The sequence below is a fragment of the Macrotis lagotis genome, chromosome 1, assembly GCF_037893015.1.
Source record: "Macrotis lagotis isolate mMagLag1 chromosome 1, bilby.v1.9.chrom.fasta, whole genome shotgun sequence".
NCBI lineage: Eukaryota > Metazoa > Chordata > Mammalia > Peramelemorphia > Peramelidae > Macrotis > Macrotis lagotis.
This window is the reverse complement of record NC_133658.1, coordinates 686,908,943-686,926,325: the sequence shown is the minus strand read 5'-3', so window position 1 is coordinate 686,926,325 and position 17,383 is coordinate 686,908,943. Positions and strand designations below refer to the sequence as shown.

Below are 17,383 nucleotides of genomic sequence, written 5' to 3'. Positions count from 1 at the left end.
AATAATTTCTAATTGCAGATGTTGAATGAGTATCCAAAGTATAATTCTCCTGACTTTGCTAAGTTCTGGCTCACTTAAATCCAAATTATAAGCAAGTCAAGACATCACCCTAAGGATCATCATCATCATCATCATCAATAACAGTGTATAGCATGGAATCCACCGCATTTAATCACTCCTGCATCCAAAATATAGATGAATTAGAAATTGACCTGACCACTCTCAAGATAGGAAACAGGAGAATCAAGACAAGCAGAGGCTTAAACTTTACCCAAAGCAAGAAAACTTGCATATTTGACATTAAATATTATGTTCATTTGAGAAGTAAAGCTTTCAAGCCTAATGTACATATATTATTTAGGCTTTTACTCATTTGTTCCATTTTTGGTCTTTTGCAAATAAGTTCCTATATTACTTCTGAGTCTGAGATCTGTTTCTTTAAAGAGGTCAAATGTAGCTACTCATGGGGGGCTCATAGGGAAAAAGCAGAGCTTACCTTCCCAGAAAACAAGTATTGAAGGTGATGTTAGCAATTTTAATCATTCTCAGTGGAACATCCAATAGCAAAGCTACTGTCTACTGGGAGAACACCAGGTGTTGTGAACTTATTGTGAGTGTGATTTGAGATTTTTGAAAATTGTGTTTGACTTAGTATTAGTTTCATGTTTATTGTTTAATATTTAGAGAGCAAAAAATATACTTGACTTTGTAGCAAGCAGAACTTTAGACTCTTCTTACCTCAATGATGAGTTGCCTGCCCTCTGGACATTATTTTCTTCACTTGCCCAATACAACCTTGAATTTTGCCCCTAAGAAGTCAGACTATGATAGGAGAGGTTTTTGTCTCTATTTTTTTTTCCTCAACCAGGACTCCTAATCTCATTTTAGTCACAACATTTGGCAGCACAAGTACAGCTCCTTTGTTGTTCTGTTTTGTCTTTTTATGTGATTCCCCTCTCCCTATGTTAAAATGTAAATTCCTTGAGGGTAAGGACTACCTTACTTTCCTCTATTTGTAGCCTTAGCTCTAAGCACAGTGCTTACAAAGTGATAAATACTTAAGGACTATCTACAAATCTACTAGCCTGGTCATCTATCCATCCCATCCTATCCCTCCATCCATTCATTCATCCTGTACTTAGAGAGCTGTGAGTTAGAAAGCTTTGAATAGTAGAGCTGGGAGTTAAATTCATGTTTTCTCCTATTTGGTTAGTTCTCTTGGCTTTTAAGAGAACTGCTAAAGAAATTAGCCATCAAAAAAGAAAAGAAAAAAAAGAAAAAAAGAAAAAATAAAAAAAATAAAAAAAATAAAAAATAAATTAGCCATCATATACTGTATGCTCTATCATGTCCACATTGCTGTACTAGTGAAAGTTTTAAAAAATAATAGAAATAGGGGCGGCTAGGTGGTGCAGTAGATAAAGCACCAGCCTTGGAGTCAGGAGTAACTGGGTTCAAATCTGGTCTCAGACACTTAATAATTCCCTAGCTGTGTGGCCTTGGGCAAGCCACTTAACCCCATTTGCCTTGCAAAAACCTAAAAAAAAAATAGAAAAAATAGTTTCTGCTAACAAGCAGCTCCAATTTAGGTTTAGGATAAGTATACTATTGTTGTTTGTCCTTCATTCTGCAAGAAGACCATAATATCAGGGAGGAGAATTGGATTTGGGTGAGGGGATGTTGTATTAAGTCACCAGTTTCACTTTCTTCTCCAGAGCCATCTGGTTCCAGTGACTGGATATAAATTAGGACAATTGGAGATGTCCCTGGATATGAGGTAGTCAGGGTTAAGTAACTTTGCCAAGGTCATGCAGCTAGTAAATGTCAAGTGTCTGAGACTGGATTTGAACTCAGGTCCTCCTGACTTCAGGGCCAATGCTCTATTCACTGTATCACTTAGTTGCCCCTCAGGTCCAATGGAGCCCAATATACCTAGGGTGTGCTGGTGTACCTAACTTATACTCTATACAGGCCTATGAACATTACATAGGTGATAGATTTGTGACCTCTACAAGACAAAGAAGGAAAATATTTAGGAAAAATCTCTTTGAACTTATGTTGCAAGCATCATGTAAAAATAGCAGAGGGAGCACCTCTGTCAAAAAAAGTCTATGAAGAGTTATTAAACTTTCTTTATCCCTTGATCCAGAGGACATTTGCTTTGGGGATGTGAAGACTTAGAAGATTTTGGACAACCAGAGATTGATTTCTGGGCTAAACTATTGCACATTATCATTACATTGTATATCAACTGCCCACATATCCATAGATTTCTGGTGTTAACTCAACTATTCTGGGCCTTTAAATGTGAGATTTGACAAACTAAATTTCTGAGATGATATTAAAGTGCCTTGCATTTCTGGAATTAGAGCTCAAATCTGGGGTAAAGGATTTTAGAAATATCATCCTGCTTATTTTCACAACAGCTCTGGGGAAATAAATAATGTTAAGTTCACCTCCTATTCAGATAGGGAAATCTTGGTCAAGAAAACTTCAAATGTAGGGGTGGCTAAGTGGCTTAGAGGATAGAGTACCGACCCTGGAGTCAAGAGTACCCGAGTTCAAATTCGGCCTCAATCACTTATTAATTACAAAGTGCCTTGGGCAAGCCACTTAACCCCATTTGCCTTGCAAAAATCTTAAAAAACCTTTAAATGTCTTGCTTACTTCACAAATGAGGAGGCTTACTATGCACCAGGCACTATGCCAAATTTCTAAAAAAATATATCATTTGATCCTCAAAAAAGTTCTGCAAGGTAGGTCCTATTATCCCTATTTTACAGGTGGGAAAACTGAGGCACATATAGACTAAGTGACTTGTCACAAAATTAATTAATATCTGAGACTAGGTTTGAATTCAGATTTTTCTGATTTCAGGTCTAAATCTCTCTCCACTGAATCACCTGCCTACCTTAGTACCAACAGAGAAGCAAGGAGTAGATTTTAGAGGAGTAGATTTTAGAGAAGTACATCATATTTTTAAATGATCTTGTTTAAAATAGAGGAGATTGAAGGCAAATAATCTGAAGTTTTTAATGAAGACAACTCTAATTTGAATAAATGCTTTAAAAAATCAAAACATCATAAAGAATAAGAGTTGGGGTTCCTCAAAGAATTGACAGTTTTCAACTCTCCCCTAGATTATTGCCATGACTCCTAATTGGTCTCCCTGCCTCATATGCATATCTCCTTCCTCTAATCCATCTTTTCTACTTCTGCCAAAGCAATTTTCCTTTCAGGAGGATTTGACTATATTGTCCTCCTCCCCTCGTAAATGTCAATGGCTCCCTATTACCTTCCAAGGATAAAATAAAATAAAAACCAGTATGCTTAGCTCTTAAAGTTCTTCCCAACTTTTCTCCACTCTGTGCATCCTCATTTGTCATTTCACCCCTTCCACTCTATAAATCAGTCAAACACTTCTTTGTTCTTCATACAAGTTGCTCTAGGTTCCCTTCCATTCTTTTATATTAACTCCCCCCCAACCATGACTACATCACATTCTAGCCTTCCACCTCAGCAAATTCATCATTTCCTTCAAGACTCTGTTCAATTACCACCTTCCACATTAAACATTTACTGATGATTGTCTAATTCTCCCCTTCCCTAACCATTTAGTATTTATGTTGCTTTTGTGTATAGATTATTATATACATATTTTTCCTCTCCTAATGGAAAGTAAAGTTTTTGAAACCAAGTATTTAGGACCATGTATGGAATATAGTAGAAGCTTTAAATGATGTCTGCTGATTAATGATTAAAAGTGATATAAAAACAGAGGTGTTAATTTATTTTTAATTTTTAAAAAAAAGTCAGGCATGGTGACCTATTCCTGTTCTTGTTACCATCAAGACTGAGTTTAGTGCTTGAGCTTAAAAGTTCTCAGCTACAGAGGGTTATGTCAATCAGGTATCTGCACTAAGTTCAACATTGACATGGTGATCTCCACAAGAACAAGGGGGCCACTAAATTGCCTAAGAGCAGCAAACTTTTCCTATTCAGAAAAACAGTTGGTCAAAGCTCGCATGCAGATCAGAATGGAACTGAGTCTGTTGCACAGGCACTTCCATCCCAGGTTAGCTAGGGAGATCTAGTTCTTTAAAAAAACAAAAAAGATAGACTGCAGGACTCTCAACAAGGTTGGGGAAGACTCAGAGAGTCAGAAACAACTGAGTATGTAGACAATTACATTTCATACATCCCTTTAAAATGTGTACTTGATGCCCAAAGAGAAATAAAACTTATCATACCCTTTGACCCCAGCAGTTCCAATACTAGACCTATATTCTGAAGAAATTATAAAAAATGGGAAAAATTCCACTTGCTCCGAAATTTTCATAGCAGCTCTTTTTGTAGTGGCAAAGGATTGGAAATTGAGAGGATGCCCATCAATTGGGGAATGGCTCAGTAAGTTATAGTATATGAAAGTTATGGAATATTATTGATCTATAAGAAGATATGAATGATCAGACTCTAGAGAAGTATGAAAAGAATTACAGTATCTGATACTGAGTGAAGAGAGCAGAACTAAGAGAACAATGTATACATTAACAACAACATTGTGAGTTGATCAGTCTTGATGGATACAGCTCCTCTCAGCAATTCAGAAAGCTAGGGCAACCCTAGGAGACCAGCTATGGACAATACTATCTCCATCCAGAGGAAGAAAAACAAAACAAACTCAAAAAACCCTTCAGAATTTGAATGAACATTACATTCACTTTTTAAAAATTTCCCTTATATATTTCTTTCCTATCTCGTGGATTTTTTCTTTTCCCTCAATACTAATTCTTCATGCCAAAAATGACTAATCTGTAAGCACTTTAAACACAAATATGTATGTCCAATATTCACCAACTGTTTGCCACTGAGGGGAGGATGGGGGAGGATGGGGGAAATTTATGTAACTAAGAAAATATGCATATGCATGTGGATTAATATTGAAAGAATTTCATAATATGTAATTGGAAAAATTAAACAAAATATCAATTAAAATGCGTACTTGAAGAAGTGAGAAAAATTTAGTAAACAGCATAGGGACAAAGAAGTTAAGAGCCATTCGGAATATTTAGTGCTTACAGTGAGTGAAAGGAGGTAATTAACTATATTCTAGCTGTTGGCTGAACACAAACAGGACAGGATGGATCAGAATCTTCCCTACCTCCCATAACTGGCAGAAAGATGAATTGTTGTTTGTGGTCAGGTCTAATTCTGAATTTAGGGGGATTTTTTTAGAATTAAGTCATGTGCTGAGGATCACACAACTATTAATTATCTGAGAAAGATTTGAACTTAGGTCTTCCTGACTGAAGGTCCGTCACTTTATCCACTGTGTCATTTAGCAGTCCTGAAAGATAATTACAATTTAGAAAATCAATGGTTATAACAGTTCAGCTCATAATAAGGTACTTGATTAGTACCCAACAGAGTTTTGTTTCTCTTAACCTTGATTTGAGACTTTTTAATGGTTTATAAATATATCAAATGTCATATTGTAAGTAAGGTCATTTGTAAGCATTAAAAGCAATTTTTATTACAATTTAAACGGAACTTATAGAAGTTCCACTGTCATAGGGAATTCTCACGAAGAAGCTGTTTTCAATCAATGTTGATGATCTCTGCACTAGATGACTAAAGAATGGAGAGGACAAATGACTTTCCCAGGGTCATAAGACTGGGTCTCTTCATTCCAAAGATCATTCTCTATTCACTATACCATGATGTCTCTCAATGATAATTATCAATAGAATTAATAAATGTATGACTTATGAGGGAAAATACCATCCACATACCAAAAAATAACTATGGAATTTGAATGCAGATCAAAGTATAATTCAATTTTTAAAACTTGTTCTATGTTTTACATTTCTTTCTCTCATTTTTTTCATTTTATTCTGATTCTTCTTTCACAACATGACTAATATAGAGTTATGTATGTATAAACTATATTAGATTACTTGCTGACAAGGGAGGGTGGGAGGAAAAGAAAGGAGGGAGAAAATATTTCTAAAATGAATTTTGAAAACTATTTACATGTAACTGGAAAACGTAAAGAAAAATCACATAAAAAGAAAAAATTAACAAATATGTGCTTAATTCTATTAATGAATATCTTTTTGAAAAATAAAATGCATGGTTGAGTATACTGAGTGCTCTAGAACTATTCCTTTCAATTTTCCACACCTGAAGTAAATATAACCACTTTGTACTAATCTCAATCAGGAAAATTTGATTTATTTGATGTAGCAAAAATTAAGTTGAAAGTATATTAATAATAATAATAGTAATAGTAATAATAATAGTAGAATTTATATAGCAGTTACTGTGTCCCAGACATTGTACTAATCATTGTACAAATATTATCTCTTTTGGTTTTTAAAACAATCTTGGGAGGTAGGTGCTTTTGTTATCCCTATTTAACAATTGAGGCAAGTAAAGTGACTTGTCAGAAGTCCCACAACCAGTAAGTGTCTGAGGTTGATTTTGAACTCAATTCCAGGTCAGTTTCCTCTCTACTGTGCCACCTAGCTAGTTTTAATACTCAGGTAGCATTTCAGAGATTTTTATAAGAATTACCCAGCAATTTCAACCCTGTATCAGTGATGGAAACAATTCTTCTAAGAAAGGGAACATTAAGGAGGGGAGAAGTTGTTCCCTAAGACATATATGAATATGACACTATGACTTACCAACTATATAGAACTTGGTTAATATAATATTAGTCATGATGGCTAACATTTACATAGTGCTTATTATGTATGTTATATGTACAAAAATTTTACTAAACACTTTATAGATATTATGTCATTGGAAAATAGACTTCAGTGGTTTTAGAATCCAAGTGAACAAACCTTGAGGGGGAAAAGAGAGAGACATTCATACAATGCATTTGTCAAGAGTCAGTGGATTCTACCACTTAGCATTGAGCCCTGGATTGCATTTCAGGAAATTTTTTTTCTAGTGTTAATGACTTTAAAAATTAAGATACATTGTTTCTATGGGTTCATTCAAGGTCACATTAACCAGTGCACAGGACAGCATTAAGACCAAATGTATTTGTAACTTATAGCTCAGGGTCTTGTCCTAAGTTTTATTATCTAAATAAACTGAAAAAAATGGAGTCAATATTATACTCTAACATATATTAGAAGCCCAATGCTCTGAGTGATTAAAAAAATATGCCTGAAGTTCAAGTTAACAAATATAGGTAATGAAACAGTGGCATACATAACCTTTTTTCTTCATGTGACCATTAGCTGAATCCATGGTGATTTGGTGTTTTATTTTTGTGCTTGAATCCTTTTAGTATGGGGTGTATTGTATGTTCAGGGAGTACTAGCACCTCTGGTGTAAGGGCTGCTGAACACTTTTCAGAGCTGCTCATCCACTTTTGGTGTACACCTGTCACCCAATTCTAGTCTTTGATTCAAAGTGTGCTCTGGCCATACTCCAATAAACCTTCTTTGCAGACAGGCTTACCCAGGTTGAGGGCAATCAATAGCCTCAAACCTGTTGTTGATTTAGGGGGAAGTGTGCCCCAAGTAAGTAAAAAGTTCCATTAGCAGAATTGATTCAGAGGAAAGTTGAAGAGAATTGTGAATGTAAAAATTGGGTGGAGATGTAAATCCATTACCACCTACTCTGGAGATGTAAATTGACTACCATGGAAAAGATATAGAGAATTATGATTAACAAAAACAAAATTTGTACTCTTAAAGACTGCTAATCTTGTCAAATTGGGTGGAGATCCTCATTCTTGATGTAAATTAACTACCATTGATTCATTGTTTAATGTAAAATTTGTATCCTGATCTCCTTAGGCTTCACTTTCTACCTAATCCCAAGTCCAATAAGGGGAAGGGATGAGAGGCAAGACATAAAAACCTGGGCTGGACTTCACTCAGGGCTAGTCAGTCTTCTCTGACCTGCTGGCCTAGCCAACACTACTTGGCTGTTCTTCTCTCTCTCTCTCTCTCTCCTCTCTCTCTCTCTCTCTCTCTCTCTCTCTCTCTCTCTCTCTGTTTCTCTCTGTCTCTGTCTCTCTCTGTCTCTCTGTCTCTCTCTGTCTCTCTGTCTCTCTCTGTCTCTCTCTGTCTCTCTGTCTCTCTCTGTCTGTCTCTCTCTCTCCCCCCCACATCCCTTCCTATGTGTTGTAACTTCTTTTAATAAATTTTTGTTTTATTTCCACCCTTGCTTTCCCGAGTCTGAATAATGATTCCTCATAGGTAGAACTAAACACAAGTAGCCAGCAGCTACAGAATTAGCAGATGAGAACTTTCCATTGTCCATGAAGGAGGCTAAAGCAGGCACTGTGGAGTGTTTAGGGCTTGGTCAGACACTGCATTCTTAGTGATCAACAGTCTTTTTGACTATTGTCTTGTCCCTGAAATTCAATGACTCTAGAAGAGAGTGAAGTGATGACTTGGTGCAACTTTTCCGTACTTAAATTCAATTTACCCATGAATAAAGACATCTCCTGTCATTGATCGTCTTCTAAAATGAATCAGTGTTGTAAAAACCAATGATACCACACTGATATAGAATACCAGAAGGAACTGACCAAATTGTAATATGGTGACAATCAACAAGTCAACAAATTTTTGTAAAGCATCTCTGTAGGGTTAGGCACTGTGTGGGGCTATGCAAAAAAGACAAAATAAAAATAAAGAAAAACCTCAAATAGTCCCTGCCCTCAAGAAACTCATAATCTAATAGAGGTGATCAAGTGCAGATAGCTATAGATAAGCAGGATATAGTCAGGAGAAATTTGAGATAATCAAAGAGGGAATGCTCCATTGTCTTAAGAAAATCCATAATGGAAGTGTGTGATTTTAAGGAGAAGAGAGCGCAAAATGAATAGAACTTTAAGTTTTTTTTGGCAAGGAACTGTGTCAAGGATACAGTGTAATGAAATAGAGGAAGTGTTTCCTTACCAAATGGAACACGTATTACATAACTTCCATTCACAAACTATTTAAGATCTTGTCAATCTCCTGAGAAATGGTGATGTGGCATAGTCAAGTTTTCATATGGAGTCAAAAGACCTGAGATGAAGTTCTGGTTCTTCCACATGAGGAACTTTAGGCAAGTCTTTTTGCTTTTTTCAATTTCCTCAATTGTAAAATGGGGAAGGGAAGATGAGGGATCACTCATGGTGGGACAAGAGTATATTCTAGAGCTAGAGGGAGGAAAGAAGGTAGACAGAGAAAAGCAAGAAGAGAAAAATTGAGGAGGAACACTAAAAGAAGAAACAAGAAAATAAAATATTTCCCAGGTGCCCAAGCTTTGAATATAAACAATGATATTGATGTAACTATATTTATGTGAAGCAAATAATGAGAACTGCAGGCTCAAAATTCCCTGAATAATATGTTCTTGTTGAGGGTATTCCTTCAGCTTTATGCATGACCTTGAAAGAGCCAAGTGTGGTGCTTTCACAAGAGAAGCCATATGTGAGTCAATGGTCAATGGTTGATACCATGTAGTAATAACTCTTTGGGGTAATTTTAGTTTTTTTCTGCATTGTGTCAAAAAATTCATATATTGAGATATACAAAGAACCATTTATTATTATTATTATTATTATTATTATTATTATTATTTATTTTTAGATTTTTTTCAAGGCAATGGGGTTAAGTGGCTTGACCAAGGCCACACGGCTAGGTATTTATTAGATGTCTGAGGTCAGATTTGAACCCAGGTACTCCTGACTCCAAGGCCGGTGCTCTATTCACTGTGCCACTTAGCCTCCCCTATTATTATTTTTTAATGTAGAATTCTATATGACAGTCAATGAACTTAAAGAAGAAACAGCAAGAGTTTAAAAGTGGCTTACTGGAGGACTATGGAAATATGACAGAAATCTTTCATTTTTTGGAGCAGCAGAATAAATAGAATGTATAATGCTATCTTCACCCACTGAGAAATGTATATTATGTTTAGCAGAGTCTGGTTACAATACAGGATGTTCAAGAGAAAAACTATTTGGCAGTATATGAAAAAAGGTGCAATTAAAGGCTGGAGAAGTCCTTTATGGGTAGTTTAACCAAAGATCCCCAAGGACTATCTTAAGGGTATGGTCACTAGCACTAATCCAGGTAAAGGTTGGGTGGAGAGTGTGGTATCTTTAAAAATAGGTGTTAAAGCAAGACAGGAGAAGCATAAAGATTTTGTTGTTTTTGTTTAGTTATGTTTGACTTTTGATGACTGTGGATTTTACTATTCACAAAGTTTCTTGTCCATGGACATAAAACTTTTTCTCCAGTGGATTAAAGCAAACAGAAGGTAAGTGACTTGTCCAAGGTCACACAGCTAGAGAATGTCTGAGGTCATATTTGAACTTAGGTTTTTCTGATTCCAGGCCCAGTTCACTATCCACTAAACTAACAAGCTGCCCAAAAGATCATACCTACAGCTTTATGGTATTGAACTCAAGACCTTGGCATAATCAGCCAAGGGGTCAAGGATATGAGGTTCAATTAAACAAGGAATGATTGATTGTTATGTGCTAATACTGTATTGGTGCTGTAAAACAGAAAAAGAAATATATAATATGTTAGGCACTTAATAATGATGGATTGTTGATTGAGAGGGAGAGAAACAATTTTTTGGAACAAGTACTAATATCTTGTGGTGATATCTTTACTGATTCAGAATCATTAACTTAAAACTAGAAATGATCTTAGAGGTTATAGTTTAAGGTAGTAAGTAGCAAGCCTGGAATTTGAATTCTGGTCTTCTAACTCTAAATCCAATACTTTTCCTCCCCTGTCACTTTGCATAATTTCTCTCCATTTGCAAATTACCAATTTATTACATGTAATAACTGGCAAGTATACTAGCTAATGAAGCAACTCAGTGGCACAGTGGATGAAGCACTGGGCTTGGAAGCAGGAAGACATCTCTATGTGTTCAGATCTGATTTTTTTCTGCCCAGTGACCCTGGGCAAGTCAATGAACAATGCTTATTTCCATTTCCTTATCTGTAAAATGAGCTGGAGAAAGAAATGGTGAACCACTGCAATATCTTTGAAAAGAAAGCCTCAAATGGGATCATAAAAAGTCAGACAAGCCTGAACAACTGAACAATAATAACTAGATGACCCTGACTCAGAATTTATATAAGTAGTTTAGACATACCTACCAAAGAGTTCTGAATTGGTACCATTTTACAATATAAGACTATACCAATGAGAACAAAGAATCTTATGAAAATTGTTAAAAAGGAACAAAGGATGAAAATGAGGGGGAAATAGTATGAAGAAAGAATATATATGTCTCAGAACAGAAAATCTGCTGGAGAAAAAATGCCTTTTAAAGGATTGATTGCTTACTCTTTGTTTATAGTAATGAAAATTTGCAAAGAGGACCAAGAGATAAAGGATTTATACTTCTGTCTCTCCTAAAATGTTCCAGGCAAGATTTTCCATTATTCTAAGAAGTATGAAAAATTCCCTTCCAGAAAGTTTTCTTACACATGTGTTAGTCCTGAAAGCTCTTCAGCAAGTCTTCCAGGAGGTCTACAAGATGTTAACCAGCCTATTATGTATAATGAATCCTGGCACACTCCAAGAGCACAGCAGTGACTCCCCATGAATAAGAGAATAAGATAAATTACCTCAAATGCTAAGCAGGGCCCATTGTTTATCTCTTCTAGAAGCATGCTTTATCATATTATCCTTTCAACAAAGCCTAACCTCATTCTTTTCTCCAAACATCTATGGCAACAATAGAAGAGAAGATTGCCCATCCCCTCACTAAGAATGACATTTAGAATAGCTTTACCAGAAGTGACAGAAAAAAAGGGCAGTCATAAATAGCAAGCTTAAGAGTCTTCAAGCAAATAGAAATTATTTACTCCTATTTGAATGTATATAGGCCAATGAAGTATAATGAACAATTCTCTTCTCTCCCTATTCATGTATTTAATATTTAACAGGCTTTTGTTAGACTTTTAAATTCTGATTTTGATATATAAGAAAACTATGATTTGGAAAACTCAGAGTCCATAAGAGAATTGCAAATATAGTAATGCAAGTCTGCAATAAATTATTAAAGTACTTTGGTGGCTGCTGGGGGTATAAAGACAAAAAAGTAAAAAAACATGACTACTCTTTCTTTAGGATTATTTCCAGATCAGTCTTCAAGCACTAGCCCTCAGTGATCTTTCATCTTTTTAGGTCCATATAAGCTATGTCATCCTTCTCCCCATCTTTTTTTTCTGCCATCTACTCCATGTCTGTCTTCCTACTTTAACAGTAATTTCAGAGGATGGCTTATATTAGTTCTCTATATCTATCCCCTGCCATCTTCTTTGAATGAAGGATTTTGAAAAGGCAGTGACTGTTCATCAGATCAAGGAGGTTTATAGTGTCCTCTAGTTGTGAATTATCCCTTAGGCTAAAAGAAAGCATCAAGATATTTTACTAATACTGGTAAGTTAAATGGATTAGGAATAGAGGTGTGCTGGAGCCAGCTCTAACCAGCCAGGGTCAATTATTAGGTTTCCAATGTGAGCATTTACACCTCTGAAATTGCTAGATGCTATAAATCAGGGTGTGATTTATTGTTTTCTTGAATGTTGAAACTTAATAAAGTCATGAAGAATATATTAAGGCAGATTAAACTTAAAAGAAGTGATATATGCATTTCCCCCCCATTTACCAGTGTACTCTTGGTTAGGATGATTTTCCTGAGGTAATAGTGGCAAAATCATTGTTTTTTTCTTTGCTTTTGAAGACAAATGGCATCAAGGAATGATGTCTTGACATATGTATGAATTGGATTTAAGTGAGACACAGGTGTTCAAAATCATCAGTCTTACTCTCTCTTCCAGAGTCATCAAAGTCCAGTGACAGGACACAAGTCAGGATGAGGTCAAAGGATATTATGAACAGGCAGTTTTCCAGCGAAGGAAACAAAATGATAACTAGTCATATAAAGAAATGCTTTAAATCACTATTGATCAGAGAAATATAAATTAGAACAATTCTGAGGTATCATTTTGGTTGGTTGGTTGATTCAAGGTCCTTCATTGTTGAAGAAGACCAAAATGACATCGCTGAGTTTGAGACAAATTACAGTGTGTCTAACTGTGGCTGATCAGACCAATATGAACTTGGAATTCTCTACTATAGGTCAGGCACAAATATTCCATATGAACACCTGGGGTGCTTACGTTAAACTTACTTTTGTCACATTTCCTTTGTGTTGCTTCAATTCTGCCTTCCACATAGAGGGCAGCACTCTCACTGATGAGGGCATGCCATGCTGGGTGGTTCTTTGCCAGTGTCTCCTATGCTATACAATCAATTCTAAAGTTCGTAAGAGACACCTTCAGGGTGTCTAGGTATCACTTTTTCTGACCCCACTGTGAGCACTTGCCCTGTGTGAGTTCTCCATAAAGTAGTCTTTTTGGCACATCTGACATTCTAACAATGTGTCCAGCCCATTGGGAGTTGTATTCTCTGTAGAAATGTTGGAATGCTAGGCAGTTTAACTCAAGAAAGGACATCAGTGTCTGGAATATTCTCCTGTCAGGTGATCTTCAGAATCTTCCTAAGACAATTTAAATGGAAAAATTCAGTTTCCTGACATGGCGTTGGTAGACTGTCCAGGGTTTCACAGGCATGTAGTAGTGAGATGGACACAGAAGACCTATAGACCTTCAATCAAACTTCAATACCTCTTCAGTCTCACTTTCTTTTGGAGTCTCCCAGTACTGAACTAGATCTGGCAATGTGTGTGTCACCCTCATTTTCAATGTGTACCTCCCTGGAGGTAAGTGCCAAGGTAAGTGAACTTGTCCACAGTACTCAAAACTTCTCCTTTTACCATAATCAATGGTTCCACATATGGGTGGTGTGGTGCTGGTTGATGGAGCACCTGTGTTTCCTTGGTGTTAATTGTTAGACCAAAATTAGCACAAGCAGCAGAGAATTGATCCATACTTTGTTGCATCTCAGCTTCTGAAGCTGCATTGAAGGTGCAATCATCTGCAACCAGAAAATCATGCACTAACATTCCTTCCACTTTGATCTTGGCTTGTAGCCTTTTCAAGTTGAAGAATTTACAGTAGTTGACCTTGATGCCATATTCATCATCAGTGAAGGTGTTCAATAACATCTTACACCTATATGACTGACTAAAATGATAGAAAGGGCAAGTGACAAATGCTGGAGAAGGTAAATTGGGACATGAATTCACTGTTAGTGGTACAATGAAATGAGCCAATCATTTTGGAGAGCAATCTGGAATTATTCCTAAAGAATTATAATTATATATATTACTTTCAGGATAGAGAGGGAAGGAGGGAGGAAAAATATGCACAATAGAGAACAAAAAGAAAACTTAGAAGGAAACACAGAAAAGCAGAGTAGCTTTGAAAACAATGTTTAGTATCTATTAAAGTTTTTTAAAAAAAGTAAACAGTGCAAAATGGAATTTTATGATTTTATATTGAAACCTTTTCTTATGTTGTGTACATGAAAATTTTTTTCATCTTTTTATATTTAAGCTCAAAATGAATAAAAATTAAACAAGCAAAGAAAAGTCAAGATGACTGGCAATGGTTGGGGATTCATTGGATGAACTTGGCATCTTTGATATTTGATCAAGTTCTAAATGCCTCATGGAGTCCATATCAGCTGCCTTCCTGGGCATTGGAACAAATAGTTATCACCCACCCATTCTACTGGGAAAGCCTTCACATGCTTGGGATAGACAGTTCCCCAAATCACCAACTGAGGTATGGTTGTTGTTTATACAATAGCTTTTTGGAATCAAAGGTGAGTATTGTGAAAGATTGGTGGACACAGGTAGCAAAGTATATTGGAACTGAGTGTGTGGTGTGACTAAGTCACTGTGTACATGGATCCATGGGCTCAAGTGCTGTTTCAGACATTTACTCATTGTGTAATATCTGGCTAAATCATTTAACCTCCCTGTTCCTCAGTTTCCTCAGTTATAAAATGAAAGTTTGGATTAAATTGCCTTTAGTATCCCTTCCTGATCCAATAGTTCCAGTTTTTAGTTTGAATGCTTTACAGAAACCAAGAGAGTGATTAGTTAGGATTGCAAAGATAAAATTGAAACAGATCCACAAGGAGTCTACTTTCTATTGGGGGAACAAAAAGTACTTTATGTATGTAACTAAATGGAAAATATATACCAAGGATTTTCTTCTGAAAAGGATACTGACAACAAAAGGTATTTGGTTTCATATAGAAGGGTTTACCTGAACTTAACACTGAACGAAACTAGAGATTCTGTGAAGTTGAGGGAGTATATGCTAAGTTTGGAAACACAGCCTGTTCAAAAGTAAAGAAATAGGAACTGAGGGTAGTAGGTAGATTGAAATATGGAGAAGATGAAGGAGAATAATGTGCAAGAAACTTGGAAAGTAGACTGGAGCCAGCTTGGTAAGGTCTTTGAAAGTCAAACAGAGCAGCTTAATAAATATTTGTTGAATTATTTTAGAAGTAATATATTTCCTTTATGGTTTGCATTCTAGCTGTCCTTCCTAACTTCTTCCTAGATCTATAATCCTTGGGAAAAAATTCATAGGCAACCTGAAAACAAAGGTTGAGAAGCTATACCAAAAAGAAATGATGAGCTCACCATAAGGATGCAGGTAAGTTTATGATTTGCAAAAATAAAGCTACATATCTAAAAAGAGTGGCAATTCAATCAGTTGCCTATTAAGCCTGCATGTTGAATATGAATAGTCATCTAAATCTATTTACATGGCACTCTCCCTTGATTTTTGATTGACAATGTTCTTGAAGCATTACTGTTCTTCAATAAGGGTGATTTGTACTTTTGAATGTCAACAACTTCCTTGATGCCGGTGTTGAAATTTAATAAGTAATTCATCTGAGATGCTTATTGAAATAAAAAATGCAAGAAGTCCAGGGACACAAACACATTCAGAAGATTGAGTTGAACCTGCCTATTCTGACAACATATCTAATTCATCCTGGCTCTGACATTTACTGTCTATATGACTTGGGCAAATCACCAAGTCTCAGATCCTCATCTGTAAAAAAGAGAGGGTTGCATTAGATGACCTTCTTAGGCATCATCTGATCTAAAAGTTCAGTGGTAGAGTTTTCCTACCCAATGTATTCAATGATTTTCCTTTTTGTAAATCTCCATTGTAATAGAGACAACAGAAACATTGGTTTTGCTGCTTGCACTACAGACATAGGATCATGAGACTGGGAGCTGGAAAGAATGTGAGAGATTAACTGCTACTAAATATTTTGACAGATGAGGAAACAGAGATACTAAGAGATTAAGTGGTCCAAGCTGCCCTTCAGATAAAGAGTCTATAAGATTCTTTTCACTTTACTCAACTATTACACTATATTCTTTTTTGAACTATCTTCAACTCTACCATACTTTTTTTTTTTTGTCTGAAGGCTTGCTAAGTCCTTTTCAGGTGTGCTCATTCATTTTTGGTGTCTACCTTTACTCAGCTCTTACCTTTGGCTACAAAAAGCTGTATGTACCATGCCCAGCATACTCCAGTAAACTGTTTCAGCAGATGGGCCAAATCAGGTTGAAGGTAATCAACAGCCTCAAACCCATCAGTGAGTTTGGAGATTGTCTGCCCCAAGAATGTGAAAACCTCCCTCTGCAGAATGGGTTGATAAAAACAATTTGTTCCAACAGCCATGAAGAAGGCAGTTAAAGCAGGCACTGTGGACCACTTAGAACTTAATCAGATATCAAAGATGCTATCATCTGCATCATGAAACATCACCATCTTCTAGACTTTTGTCTTGCCACTAAATTTCAGTGACTCTGGAAGAGAGAGAAAGGTTGACAACTTTGTGCAACTCTGCCTTAAATAAATACAATTTACACGCAAGTCAGACATTATCTTGTAAAGTCATCGGTCCTTTTCTGACAAAAGGACATGGTGCTTAGTCAGGCTTTCACCTGACAGAGTTGGTTATCAGGAACTCAAAATTATGATGAAGAAAGAACACTTTTCATTTGTTACATTCAGAATTAGTTTCCTATTCTATCTGAGGATCACAAAGGCTTAGGAGTCTTTTATTACCTTTCCACAGTGTTAGGCAGAAAGCTACATCCTTTACAATAATTATCTCACTGGTCTTTAGAATGATCCTGAGAGGTAATGAAGAAATTGAGGCAAACAGGATAAAGGACTTACCTAGATTCATAGCTAATAAGTAGAAGAGGTCAAATTGGAGCACATGTCTTATTGATTCCAAGTCTAGTATTCTACCAACTGCCTACCTAGAGGTAACGGAAGCACCTACAACACAGAATTGTTTGGAAGAGCAAATAAGAATTTATTCCGAATTCTTTGTAAAGCCTTAAGGACTATGTAAATTGTATCTGTTATTATTGT

General features: G+C 36.0%; 1 long non-coding RNA gene across 1 annotated transcript; it reads left to right on the top strand.

Moving 5' to 3' along the window:
- The first annotated feature begins 12,987 nt into the window (after nt 1-12,987).
- LOC141507728 (uncharacterized) lies at nt 12,988-15,974 on the top strand. The gene is made up of 3 exons (XR_012474260.1): nt 12,988-13,791; nt 14,516-14,746; nt 15,512-15,974. It is a non-coding gene; the product is annotated as an uncharacterized LOC141507728 (long non-coding RNA).
- Nucleotides 15,975-17,383: the final 1,409 nt, after the last annotated feature.